At 44.6% G+C, this 14,238-nt stretch overlaps 1 protein-coding gene across 3 annotated transcripts in view; it reads right to left on the bottom strand.

Moving 5' to 3' along the window:
• Nucleotides 1-6,058, bottom strand: part of Esr2 (estrogen receptor 2) — a 68,165-nt gene extending 62,107 nt beyond the window's left edge. The window contains exon 1 of one of the 3 annotated variants that reach the window (XM_063241114.1): nucleotides 5,507-6,058. The gene's annotated coding sequence lies outside the window, so the exon portion shown is untranslated. The remainder of the gene's footprint in view (nucleotides 1-5,506) is intronic. The other 2 variants (XM_023566086.2, XM_063241113.1) reach the window with 2 other exon arrangements.
• Nucleotides 6,059-14,238: the final 8,180 nt, after the last annotated feature.

Below are 14,238 nucleotides of genomic sequence, written 5' to 3'. Positions count from 1 at the left end.
AAGAAGGAAACGAGACTCCAAACTTGAAGGCACGTGCTACTTCTTATTCATCTTCCACTGAAATGAGGGTGCACTCTAAGATTCCACTAAGTCCAGGGTATTAGTCACACTGAGCGCACCCCCAGGAGGTACGGAAGAAAAGCACCCCAAAGGAGTCCTCCAGGAAGCTAAAGGGCTGCTGCTTATCGGCAGCCTGAGAAAATGTCAAAATTCCAACATTCTGTACAGTTTCTACCAAATGAATACTGCGTTCAGACCATCCAAAAGGTGAAAAACCCTAAATCCAGCTTTTTAAGTCACCATGGCAGGTATTAGGCTCATTCGTTTACACAGCCCCTGATTTAAACAGAGGCACCAGGAAACTTCGACAGAGCCATGGAAATCATTCTGGGTTAGAGTAAGTGGGTGAATACAGGAGAGGTCATAGGAGTTGGTAATTAAGTTACTGGTAACCACCAAAGGACACCTCTGAAACTGACAGTATTGTTAAAAAGCCTTTATCCCTTGATATATCCTGGAATTACTTCTATTTGAACCTACCTACATATATACCTACTCACTGTGCTTATGTTTTCAATACTGTTACTTAGGATCGTATTTTAGAGCACTGTTCTTGCTGTGGAATCTGAGCATACCTAATGTAGCCAATTATGTAATCAATGTCAGGGGTAGGCGCACATGCCTATAATCCCAGCACTCAGGAGGCTGAGGCAGGAGGATCACTGTGAGTTCAAGGCCAGCCTGGGCTACATAGTGAGGTCAAGGCATAATGACCTACACAGCAAGACCCTGACTCAAAAACAAAACAAAACAAAAACAAATATGTAACCAAAACTCATTTAAACTACTTTAAGAACAGAATTTAAATAGTATACATTATTAACAACTGATAACAAATTACTGAAGTTAACATATTAACAAATTACATTTATGCATAATAAAACCTAATCTAGAAGTAATAATTAAATCTTGTGTTCCTTGAACTAAAAGTATAAAAAGAAGATAACCTACACAATAAATGAACAAAAAGTGTGTCCAAAGATTAATGTGTTTGCTCTGGCCGGTATACTTTCTTATACAGAGTGCTGCTTAATATACACTTTATTATACAGAGTGCTACTTAATGTAAAGACAAATGCCACAGTCCAAATCACCAAGTGAAGGTTAAATGATTAAGTGTTTAGGAAACTATAAGGTAGAAAAGAAAATAAATTTTAGAAGAATCTGAACACAAGACTTCAAATTAATACTAAATTATCAAAACAACTAAGTAAGTGGTTAAACAACAGAAACCTATGTTCATTGTGGCCAACCAAGGTTTTTACTAAATTTTGTGTTGCCTAAACCACATCTCCCAAGTGAAATGTAGTTATCAGTGGGTTTTCTGATAGCTTGATGTGTTGCCTCTGCTAAACTACTCACACTAAAGTGCTACCTTTTTCTTTCATCAGCCCTCTTAAAAACATAAAGCTTCTTTAACACTAAATAATGAATAGTTACATGGAAATTCATGAGTAACTCTCCTTTATCTAGCTGGAAAATGAACACAAAATTCTTCAAGAATATGACCTCTCCCTCCAGGGCAGAAAAATCAATTCCATTACTCATTTTCCCTACAACCAAAATGTTCATTCTCAGCCCAGCAATGCTAAGATGACCTGTCAGACACACACCGAATGACAAAGGCCAATAGATACCCAGTCGATCAGGCAGCACAACTTTGTCTAGAAAACACAGGTCTTACATGTCAAGTATCACCAATCACCTGTAATTTTTCCATCTACCTCGTACAATGATAATTAACACTAGAGAACTGACTGCTGGGTAATCATTGAAAAGCAATGATATCTTTTTGCTTAGATATCTTTTGGATCCATCTGGATTCATGTGGCAACTATTTGTCAGTGGCATTTTTAATAATTAAGCACTTGGTGGCCAATGGAAAGAGTTTTTCTCCCCTAAGCTAAAGAATTATGAACATAAACCATTGTAGTAAGCAGGGGAACACATAGCAAAAGATCTTCCCTATCAAAGGTCTATAAAAACGTATGAATGAACCCATCCCAATTGAGTCATCCTACAGATATTTTTTTTTGTCTTTTTCATTTTTATCAGTACCAGGGATCAAACTCACGATCGCCTGCTTGCAAGGCAGGTGCTTATGCCGCTGAGCTAAATCCCCAGCCCCTATCCTACAGATATTTAAAGTGACCAAGAGAAAGAATCCATCAAAGATCAAATGTCCAGCATGCCTGTAATCCCAGCTACCTGGGAGACCAAGAAGGAGAATCAAAGTTCAAGGTCAGCCTGGACAACATAGGGAGACGCTATCTCAAATTTTAAAAGGAATAGGATGCATCTAAATGTAAAATAAGATCTTGGGCTCAGTCCACAGTATATAAAGAAAATTTTTTAAAGATCAAATTTCATCAACATTATAGGGTGGGATAATTCCATCCCACAAAGCTAACCCTTTCAGGTATCTTCCAAAAGGGTTAACAACATCATATTACAGTGATACATATATACCCATGTTTATAGCTATACAACTCATAATAGCTAAATCCTGGAAGTAGCCTATATGTTCATGTCAATGAACAAGGAAAATGTTATTTATACACAATAGAGTACTACTCTGCCCTAAAGAAGGATAAACCTGAGGCATTTGTAGGTAAATGGATGCACTGTGAGGCCATAATGTTAAGTGAAATAAATCAGACACACAAGTTAAATACCACATTGCTTCTTATTTGTGACATCCTAAAGATAAATGATTAGCAAAAGATCAATAGGAAGAAGCAAGATCTTTTTTACAAGGCAGGTGCTTATGCCGCTGAGCTAAATCCCCAGCCTCCCAGAAATGCTTTTTGTACGCAGGGTGTTCTAAGTACTGCCTGGGAAACATATAATGGCTCTTCAGCAAACAAAAAAAGCTGATGAACTCCTAAATATTGACAGTGATTCTGTGAAGACAAAAGTGGGCTCTGCACGTAGCAGAAAGACACTCTTTAAGAACAGCAGCTAATGAACAGAAGTCAGCAGCAAGTCGGTTTTCATGCATTGCAGCCCTGTGGGCAGAGCACAACACCAAGTCTTAATCTCTGCTGTCTGAAAGCTAGAGAATCTGAGACAAATCACATAAACTTCCTGAGGCTCAGTGAAAATGGGGCCTTTGATGGAATGCATCTTTTCACAGCAGCACTCCTGAGGAGGAAACGAGGTACACCTTCTAAGAGGTGTTATCACATCTCCAAGGGGATGAAGCCAGTTAGACTCTCCGGACAATTTAAGAGGAAATGACTTACGGCCAGCCTGAAGATTTTTTGTCTCCTAATCTTATTCACTTAACTTGTATTCCACAAAGTCCATCACCACCGTCCAGACAGCTGGGCTACTCGTAGCATGTTATCTCCACATATATGTGAACAAAACACATATATGGAAGCTATAGTCCAGCTATATTCTCAAGCCTGCTGGCTTGAGGGAAATTTTATAGTTCAGCTTCATCCTACCTCTCCATCCTATGCCCTAACTTTAGCATTCAATCCAAACACCCTGCATTCGTGTGCCCTACAGAAATCATAACACACATTCACAAGGCAAGGACTACAAAGAATTTCATGGGAAAGACTGAGGATACACACATTTATCTTAAGCGCCAAGCATCCTTGACATGTGTAAAGATGTTTAGCAATTACTAGCTTTAAATATCTTTTAAAAGCAAAATATTAAGGCTCTCAATCCATTTAACATTAATTAGGAAGAAAAACTACTGGTATTCTAAAATAATCATCCAACTGATGATTAGTAAATGATTTACATGCAATTCATTAGAACAGGTACATTTGTCTCCCCAAACGAGAAGACTGTAATTCCCTGTCATAGTGCATTGCGTGGTACATCTCAACAGGCGAAATTTAACTGTATGCAAATAAGACTGATAAGCCTGATTTTTTTCAACTGTCATTAGGTCCAAAACATGTACTCGTCACTAAATTATAAGGCACAATATTGAAGTACTGTATACAGTTCCAGGATTGTAAATGTAATAAAAAACTAACCAGTAAGTGACAAATGTAAACTTTCACATTTTATATACACAATTTTGTATAACTCCATTAAAAATAGCCATAGCATTACATAATTATATAATTATTTTTACATATTTTCTATGTTCCATGATGCAAAACATCAAATTATCACAAATGTACTTTGAATTTGTACAATTATATGTTAGAAACACATTTACACAAAATTACAGTATCTCATTTTTTAAAGGGGCTTATCAATAGCTATTAAATGCTTTTTTTTCCCCCCTGGTGCTGGTGATCTGACCCAGGGTCTTTTGCTTGTTAGGCAAACACTCTATCAGATAATTACATTTTTGAGCTGAATTTACTAATACTTTTCTTGTATTATAAGTAAATTTTGAAAAATGTAAAATGTGATTAGATTCAGTCAAGTCCCTTAGAACCACTATGAAATATGCTCTAAATGTGTTTTTAACTCATTTTAAAGATTTATATCTTGAAGACTTAAGTGCTACTAGAGACTGCTTTTGAAGTAGGATTGTTTCAGATTCACCTTTTAAAAAACAACTGAATATAAAATAGAATCCTCAAGTTTATGCCTGAACACCTACTGATAAATCCTTGCATTTTCTTTGTTAGAACGTATGTAGGCACAGATTTTTTTCCAGAAAAAAATGAAAGTTTTTCACAGTCATAGTACATTCACTCTTTACAATACTCACAGTACAAATCTTTCCTTTCCCAGGCTCACTTTTTAAATAGCAAACACACACAGAGGAAAACAGCCATTGCGAATTTAGAAACTAACAGCAAAAGTAAAAATTTCTAACAGAAAGCCTATGTAAACACTGGGAATTCGCCCCCTCCCTCTGCCAAAAAAGGCAAAATCTTTTCTTTGGTGCTTTATATTACAGCAAAGCGCAAACCTGCTTTTGAAAAGCAAATAAAATTAAGCCGACCTTACTCCCCAGAAGAGAACTTCAAAGTTTTTTTTTCACAAAAAAATATACTCCTTGGACCTAATTTTACTCGTCTAAAACGAGTCGGGCACCACGAGTAACCCGAGGAAGCAGGAGGTGAGGGCAGCGCAGCGGGTGCCCGGGCAGGAAGCACCCCGACAGTGCGGGAGGGCGCATCTCCCCGGCCCGCAGCCCCCGGCGCCCCGCGCTCCAGTCCGCCGTCATCACCCACCCACTGATGGGAATGCACCGAGGAAAACCACAGGGTTGTTTTTTCTTTTGAAAAACACATTTCTATCAGCACGACCGCCCCGAAATGCACAAGCGCTAACTGAGCAAGTTAACTTGCTGCTGCCTTAAACGCAGACATTTAACTGCATTTCTGGCTCCAGTGGGGTTCAGACACCGTGGGACTGTTTCCCCTTTTATCGGTCTCACTATGACCCATCCGTGGCTGCAGGGTTTCGAGCAGAAAGTCGTTCGATTACACCACACCTCGGGCGCAGCGGCACTTACCTCGCGCGTGGAGGCGGCGGCAGCCGCGCGCCCCGCAGCTGCGCTCCCCGCGGGGCTCGGGCCACGGGGCGCTCGCCGAGGAGGCGGGGGACCCGGCTGCACCCCGGCTCCCTCGGCCCGGCCCGGCCCGGCCCGCCACCTCTGCGCCAGCAAGTTTCCCGGGGCGGCTCCCAGCCCGGCGCCGGGGCGGGGACGAGCGGAGGGGACGCGGCTGCAGAGCCCGGGCGCCCACGACGGACGGCTGCGCGCGCGGCTCCGTCCTTTTACAGCTCGGCGCGGGGGGGCGGGCGCGCCACGTGACCGCGGGCGGAGACGGGGACCCCGTGCGTGGGGGGGCGGGGGCTCAGGCTGCAGGCCCAGGTTAGGCGGCGATGCGTGGGCCCGCGAGTGGGCGCTGCGTACCGGTGCGGGAGCCGCCGGCGCTGACGCGGCGGGTCGTGGGCCGGCCCCGCGGGGGCGTCTTTAAACCCGGAGCCTGGCTCTGAGCACACGGCGGGGGGCCCCGGGGTGCAGCCGGGGTACAAGCTTGCCTGCTGTGCACGAGGAGGCCTCGGTTCAACCCCAGCCCACGACAGATAAACTTTAGAGGTAATCACAGTCACCGGCCTGGGAGTGCCAGCTCGCAGAGCCTGGCCGGGAAGGTCCTCGCGTGGAACCGAGCACCCCGGCCGTCCCCAGACCTCCCCTGGCCGCCCGGAGCCCCCGCGCCCCCTGCTGGCCGCCCACCCTCCCAGCTGTCCAGGGGCTGCGCTTTCCACCCGTCCTGCAGGTCACCGCTGCGCCAACACCAGGCTTAAGGAGGGGCAGAAGGCGCGGGCGTTCCCGCGGGACCGTCCCCGCGCCCGGCCTGGCATCTCCGAGACTTGTCGCGCCTCAGCCCCGCAGCTGATCCCAGTCCTCTGCGATCGCGCTGAGAGCCCTGTACCTGAGTCCCACCCTCGGATGTAGCGTGAGGCCACGCAGGCCTTCCGTGGGACAGCCTGGATCGAGTGTCGGACCTCGCTGCCACTGCCCTCGTGTTCTCCTAGCGGCTGGCCTGCAGGCAGGACCTAGTTCTCTTTTTCCTTCGGAGCACTTTTTCTCCTCGATACTTCGTTTGCACTTCCTTTTCTTCTTCTCTTCTTCATTTACCTTCGATAAACGTTAAACTTTCACCCTCATCAATTGTTCCGCCCAATTCACTAAACAGTAAGCGCCTGGCAAGCATTGCTGGTCACTGCTGGTCACTACAACGCCCTGTGACAGAGGCAGCTGTCTGGTGGTGAAGCTTAAAAAGAAGATTAGATGTCCCTCAGCGAGAACCCAGTGTCGCACCTGTGCCTGATTAATCAGCAAACCATGCACACAGGTGCGTAGGAGACATGGCTCGCCATGCACTGTGACCTCTAGTGCAGAAACCCCGAAGGTGCATTTGGAGGCAACCTGGGCTGCGCCAGCCTCAGCGGCTCCGGGCTGAGCTTGGGCTGGCCCAGCCAAAAGGAGTCAAGGGCCGTATGTGCTGGGTGTTGGCGTGAGGTCCACAGCTAGCGAGGCCAGTCTTACTGTGGAGAACCTGCCTTCTCGACAGTGAACAGTAGTTATCTAACGTCTCCACTGCTCCCCCCTCAAGACCAGGTTCCATTATAACCAAGAGCCCTGGCTTCTGTCGTGTTGTAAGGCCCTTTCCTGATCCTCCAGGCACAGAAGTAGTCTGGACTGAAGAGCAGATGTCTGGTGAGACCCACCAGGTGATGTTTGTGTTTGGCAATCCCAGCTTCCCTGTGCTCTCTCCTTCAGGCCCCCAGTACCTATGTGCTCTTCCTTCTTTTCTCCTTAAGGAGAAACTTAATGATGGTTTTCAAAAGCCAGTTCCATTTGGTGGTACTTGCTTGTGAATAAGATACCTATAAAGCAGAAACTATAATAAAGGAATTTCAACATGAGCTGTCAGGCAGGTAAAGATGAGGTAAACTATGCCAGACAGTGTGCTAAACATCTTATTTAATCTTCACATCAGTTCTGTGTGATAAGTAACATTGTTCCCACTTTTCAGATGAGGAAGTTGAGGCTCACAGAGTTTATATTAGCTGCCCGAGTCCACACAGTGAGAAAGAAACCAAGACTGGCAGTGGTGGAGAGTTGCCATTTATTGTACGTTTCACCATGCCCTGGTTTGTACTATATCATCTCATTTTATACACAACAAGCCTAGGAGGTAAATTCTATTATTATTCTCATTTTGTGAGAAAAAAGAAAGTTAAATGACCTCCCAAGGAGCACATGGCCTGTCAGAGGCTAAGAAGACTTGAACCCAGGACAGTACCTGAGGCCCTGTTCACCTCCACACCATGCCTGTGGTGGATCAGGGATTACGATGGCCCAGCAAACACTACTTCCTGCGGACAAACCCCACCTCAATGCTCCTGCTACCCCAGAGATGAGCTTCGGCTCACCCCAGGAAGCAGAGCCCTCTGCTTGATGCAACGCTGCTCTCAGAAGTCATCTTACTCCTGGGAACAGCATGTTCTCTTTTGAAAGACCCTTAAACACCTACAGTTTGCTCTTTAATACACAGGAGATCTCAAGCAAATGTAAGCAAGGGAATGAATGAGACAGAGTGAGTTTCCTTCTGACTCACGCTGCCCATCAAGAAAGACACGGAGCCCAGGGATGGAAGCCTTGCCCAGCTTAATGCAGAAGGGGGAGGCTGACTGTTTCCAGTTTACCTGAATCATGAGCAAATCTAAGAGGGGACTGTGGAGGCAGTAATGTCAATGCTAAGCCAAGGCACGTTTAAGTCTGGTGGTGAGGATCTTGAATCTGCCCAGCGGGGTCCCAGTCTCATTTACACCTTACCCACAACCTGCCTAAGGAATCACGCGCATAGTAGGACCCCAGGCCTCTGCCTCTCCCCAAACCACCCTGAACAGTATCTATTTCATCCTCTTTTGAGACTAAAGCATTGAGTTGTTAGAACTCAATCATGTTATATATGATGAGCAGTACTAATTGACTAGCTTGGATTGTGTGTTTATTTGTGTCATTTGCCATGCTTGAGATTGAACCTGGGGCCACTGAACTCCCAGGACCCCTTTTGATTCATTTACTAGCTTTTATGATTACACTCACTAGATGAACTCAGAAGATGAACTAGCTATCACCTAAGAAAGCGAGAGGTCAGAACACGAAGAGATACTTTGCTGTAGGGAAGCAGGAAAGCCTCTTTCTCACAGAGTACCTTGCTCATTTTTCCCCTCTGCCCTTCTATCCGAAGTCCGAATAATCCCCGAAGTACATCGTCCCAGTGAAATGTGCACACGGCTTCAGCCATAGCGCTCACCTCGCCTGGCAACACCAGCTGTGCCTCATGCACGGCGCACAGCCCATGTCTCCAGCAACCCTGCGGTTCTGTATCACCCACAGGTACAGCACATGCACACAAGAATGTCCCTGAAAGCTTCAACTTAGACAGATCAGAGGAAAGGGGTACGGAGAGACCCTCTGTAAGAAAAAAACCACCAAGAAGCTAAACAAGTGAAAACAAACTATCAAAGGCAAGAAAGCAAAAGCTGGTGAGAAAAAGCAAAATCTAGGGAGGAACCAGAGAAAGGAACCCCTCGGCCTGAAGGGGGTTGTGTCAAAGCTCGGCTGTGGACTGTTGCCTTGCTGTTCTGAGGCCGAGGCCACGTGGGAGGACTGGGATCCTGGGTGCTCTTATCTGCCTCCGGCTATTTAGGAACAGACTTATTCTTCCTGCTCTACAGTATCCCTTGGTTGTTCTATTTTAAGAGGATCTGAAATTGGGCACTTACAGAATTAAGTTATCACACCCCTAGTAACACTTTTATCTGGTGGGATGAATGGAAAAGATGGGTTTACGAACACAGTATGTCAGAGCTTAGGGCAAGTGTGAATACATCAGAGTTCGTAAGTCAGAAATGTGCCTTGATACTTCAAAGTTGAATTTGGATAGAGACATTTGCGATTGTGTCTCTTGTAGAAATACAAAAGATTCTAATCTTTCTTTCTTTCTTTCTTTCTTTCTTTCTTTCTTTCTTTCTTTCTTTCTTTCTTTCTTATCTTTCCAGCCCGGAAACCACAGCAGACAGGCTGTGTAGGTTGGTTCATTTTTCAATTACTCCTCATAGATTTCCTGGGGCTGTCAGTATTATATAGCTGGAGATACTGCGGCTGGGGGGGCTGACATTTCTTTAGTGAGGTCACCCTCGTGTGTCTGGCACAGTGAAAATTCCAACCTGTTTGCCTGCTCACCTGCTAATTCCTGCTTTCCCCACTGTGGTGCTTTTCTTATTTCTTGTATAGACTGTGGCATGTTGTCCGGTGGAGTCCTGGTACTGCTGAATGAAAGGTGGCCGAGTTCTGGTCGAGGCCTGGGCACCTGTGAGCATATTTCTATAACATATTCTTACCCGTGTATGTCTGACTAGAGTCCCAAGCAGAATGACCAAGGACAGAAGCAGCGTTGTAGACCTAATCTGACTAGCTGAGGCCCTGCACCACAGGGCAAGGTTCCTCCCACCTGCACTTTGAATGAACATCTGGGAAAGCCTCATCTGCAGCCCAGTCTCTGTTACCCTCATTTAATCTCAGTTTTGGCCTTTAATGCCTGGAAACAACCAGGTCAAATAACTTTTATCCTATGTGTTGCTCGTGGAAGGTACTTAATTTCCATAAATCTCTCACATGTCTTGAATCTCTAAAGTCCTGCCACTGGAAACCAAACGACAGGAAGACTAGACTTTTCTATTCTCACTCCCAGTTTTGGCTGAAGTAATTCTCTCTCACGAACTAGGCCCTGCAAGGCCCTGCAGGTCACTGCCATGAATATGAACACCCGGTTGAGACAGAAAATGTTAAAGAACTGTTAGAAACGGTAGTAAATTGTAAGATGCAATTTCACAAATTACTCAGATGCAATTCTGGAAATGCAGCGTCTTTATCTCTTTTGACTCCAAATACAATAATATTAATAGCAGGTCAGACAGTGTAATACTTCCCAAAAATGAGGTCAAAAGGGAGAAAGGATATAGACAGACATGGTTTAAGAGGCCACAGACGCTAGTAAGACTGTCTGATTTCATAGTTTAGCAGTTAAAAAAAAAACTGGCTAAAGTTTTTCTATTTCTTCTAAACGTATTTAGCATTTTTAAGTTCTTCATTCATATTATGGAAACTTACTAGAAATACCTGCCTCAAATAACTCTCCCGTAGCATACATTGCATAAAAGGCTTTTATAAAAATCTAAACTGTCAGATAAAGAGAAGAAGCATAAACTCGAGTGCTCTATAGCACAGCAGGGAGACAACAGTTAACAATAATTTACTGTGTATTTCAAAATAGCTAGAAGAGAGAATTTTTAATATTCTTCACCCCAAAAAATGGTAAGCGCTTGAGGTGATTAACATGATCTGGTCATCACACGTGGTAATTACCTACATTTGATCATCACATTACACCTGTATACTGAAATATCACACTGTATTTCATATATATACAATCATGATGTACCAGTTTTTTAGAAAAAAGAAAGATAAAATTCGCTACCTCAAGAAAAATACATATGTATGCATGTGTCTGAGCTTTTGTGTCCAGAGAAAAGGTGCTTTCTTTCACATACGCTACTGCTTGCTATGATGAGCCTACTCAGAGAAAAGAATTATTTTTTCCTGCATTCTTCAGTCCCCTCTTTTGCTAAGAATTACAATCAGAAACGAACTCCCAGTAGCTTGCACAACTTCTTAGGGATCACCAATGCTGTGTGAGTACTAGGACCCCTGCTTTCTCTCTCATGTTTTGTCTCTTCTTTTTAAATCTCCATGTATTTTTTCCCTACAGATCGGAGCAGTTTTGCTCGCTAATCTCCGCTTACTGATTCTGCTGTGACTGAGCCCAGGCTTCCCCAGCCAGCGTGCACATACTGTCATCAACCAGGCACAGTGCACTAAGAGAACTGCCACCCTTGGCAACACTGGCTTTACAGTCATTAAAGGGCTTGCACGGCCACCTGCACGTTATATTTTCACACCCACCCTAGTGTCAGTACACTGGTGACCTTGCCTTTACTGCTAATGTGCATGAAGGACGCTTAAACCAATTCTCCAGATTTATACTTACGGAAACTCATGATCAGCGTAGGGGGTGTAGCTCAGTTGCAGAAGACCTATGTTGCATGCACAGGGCCCTGGGTTTCATCCTCAACACACACACACACACACACACACACACACGCACACGCACACACACGCACACACAAGTTCCTCTGACTCTTGAATAGATCCACATCTACCCCGCACTCCATCATAGGAGATTCAGTTCCTGCCTCGCTCCTCCCACTGGGGGTTCCGACTGTCCTTTGCCAAGGTTAACACCTCTTAGGCTTGTCTGTCTGACCTTAGCCCACTTCTACCCTCTCCCCCCATATCCATCTAAAATACCATTCAAGGGGAAAAAAATCCTTGACAGCTTCTTGTTATTTTCACCTCAAAATTTTTCTGACATTCCACATTACATTTCTTTCATAAAATACTTCTTTGAGAATATTTCTCACCTTCACACATTTACATCTTTGTCAGAATGCCCCCTTAATGCAAAAATCAGAACGCTTTAAGTGCCTACCTGAGACACAAGGAATATGAGGATGTTTGCTCTCAGACGAGGAGGAGGAGGAGGACACAGCTACCATTTGTTCAGCAATTACATGTAAAACTTCACCTTCTCTGTCTCCATGACTGTAGCAAAACCCCTTGAGATGACCAACTTAAAAGAGGAAAAGTTTGTTTCAGCTTAGTTTTGGAGCTTGGTTGGCCCCGTTGCTCTGAGGGCTGTGGGGAGGCTGCACATCATAGCCAAATGGAGGAAGAGGCTCTTCATCTCAAGGCCGCTGAGGAACAAGGAGAGCAAGGCGGGGCTGGGATCAGCGTATCCCCTTCAGAGCAGGCCTCAAGGAACTAGCTTCCTTTCATGAGGCCCCATCCCTAAGGTTCACCGCTCCCAGTGTACCTTGGGCTGGAGACCAAGCCTTCACTCGTGGACTCTGCAGGGACATTCAAGATCCAATCTGTGGCAATCCTTGAAAGACTCTGATAAGGTAGATGCTATTTATCTTCCCATTTCACAAATAAGAAGACTAAGGCTCAGGGAATCTTAGTACCCTACCCCAAATCACCTGACTGGACCGCAGAGGATTCAGAACCCTCCAAAGCCCAGTCTCTCTGTGCTGCTCTTCTCCCTAAGACTTTCCAACATTGTGGGGAGAAGGCAAAAATGTGTAAGAAAGACCTACTTGCCTCGTACAAATGAAAAGCAAGAAATGAACAGTGAAGACCAGGAATTTTGTAGCCTTCCAGAGGGTGAGAAGTTGTTTCTGTGCTTTCAGACTTTTCATAGAGATGCACAGAAACTTGCTGAGCTCCTTACCTGAGCTGAATGCACGTCAGTCCTGGAGGCCACTGATGTCCCTGCGGACTCGTGCAGTTCTCCAGGTGGACAGCACTGCATCCTTCTCTTAGAGTTCCTCGTTTTCCCACACAACTTCTCTGCAGGTTGCATTCAGGGCTCAGTGGGTTGTGGGAGCTTGATCACACTGGCTTGAGCAAGCTGACGGTTTTTTGTTATTGTTGTTGTTGTTGTTTGTGTTTGTTTTTGTTTGTTTGTTTGTTTGTTTTTGCGGTACTGGGGATTGAATTCACCACCTTGCACTTGCCAGGCAGGCGCTTAGTCCGCTGAGCCAAACCCCGCAAGCTGACTATTAAATAGCCAAGGAATTAACAACTTCTTTATCAAACTGATGGTGGCTTGAAATCAGCCATGGTAGAAGTAGTTCCGCTAAGATTCTCCTGGCTGAACGAGAATCCAGTTCTGTTTCCTTCAGAAGACCCTAGGCCGTGGCAGTTTGCAGGTATTTCATACATGATTCAGTTCAGATCTCTATGGAGATCCATAAATACTACATATGATTCAGGGCTCCCCCCACCCCAGACGCTGGGGACTGAACCCAAGCTAGGCGAATGCTGTACCATTGAACTACATACTTAGCCCTGTTTAAAATTAATTGTATTTTAAGACAAGATTTCAGTAAGTTTCCCAGGTTGGCCTCAAACTTGTGAACCTGCTACCTCAGCCTCCTGAGTTGCTGGTATTATAGGCATCATCTTGTAATATCAGAATCATTTGTCTGGTTGTTAGCAATAGCATTTAACTTTCTTTATCATCCCCAGCACCTCTAACCTATATAGATTTAGTAAAGGCTCAAATGCTACTGAGAGGCACCTGCTGTAAATTGGCTCCTTTGAGTTAAAAAAAAAAAAAAAATTAGCTTTCCACAATAGGTTCATGCCTCCCTCTAGTGGAAGGAAGAGGATGCAACCAGTGGGATTTCCATTTGTTTCTAACCCAATGTGTGGTCATGTGATGTGCTGAAACAATGTTTCACAGCTTATTCAGCCAACTTACAGATGCCATGCAAAAGTCAGGTGAAGGGCTGAGCAGGAAGGGCTGACACTCACACAAGCTTGTATTCGTGAGGCTCCCATGTGGGTACACATGAAGGCTCACAAACCACAAATCTTATTTTTACACATTAAAAATCAAGCTAATGAAAAACAAATAAAATAAAAACCAAGCTAACAACATGCATTTTCTATTTGTAACAAACTTTTGAAATAAGAAATTGAAAAATGTATAAAAGGACCAGGGATGTAGCTCCGTGACAGAACCACTGCCGAGCACACTC

The sequence above is a fragment of the Cavia porcellus genome, unplaced genomic scaffold (assembly GCF_034190915.1).
Source record: "Cavia porcellus strain 051 isolate PalLab524CR breed Dunkin Hartley unplaced genomic scaffold, mCavPor4.1 scaffold_31, whole genome shotgun sequence".
Taxonomy (NCBI): Eukaryota; Metazoa; Chordata; class Mammalia; order Rodentia; family Caviidae; genus Cavia; species Cavia porcellus.
Note: the sequence above shows the minus strand (reverse complement) of the source record. Positions and strands in the feature narration are given on the sequence as shown.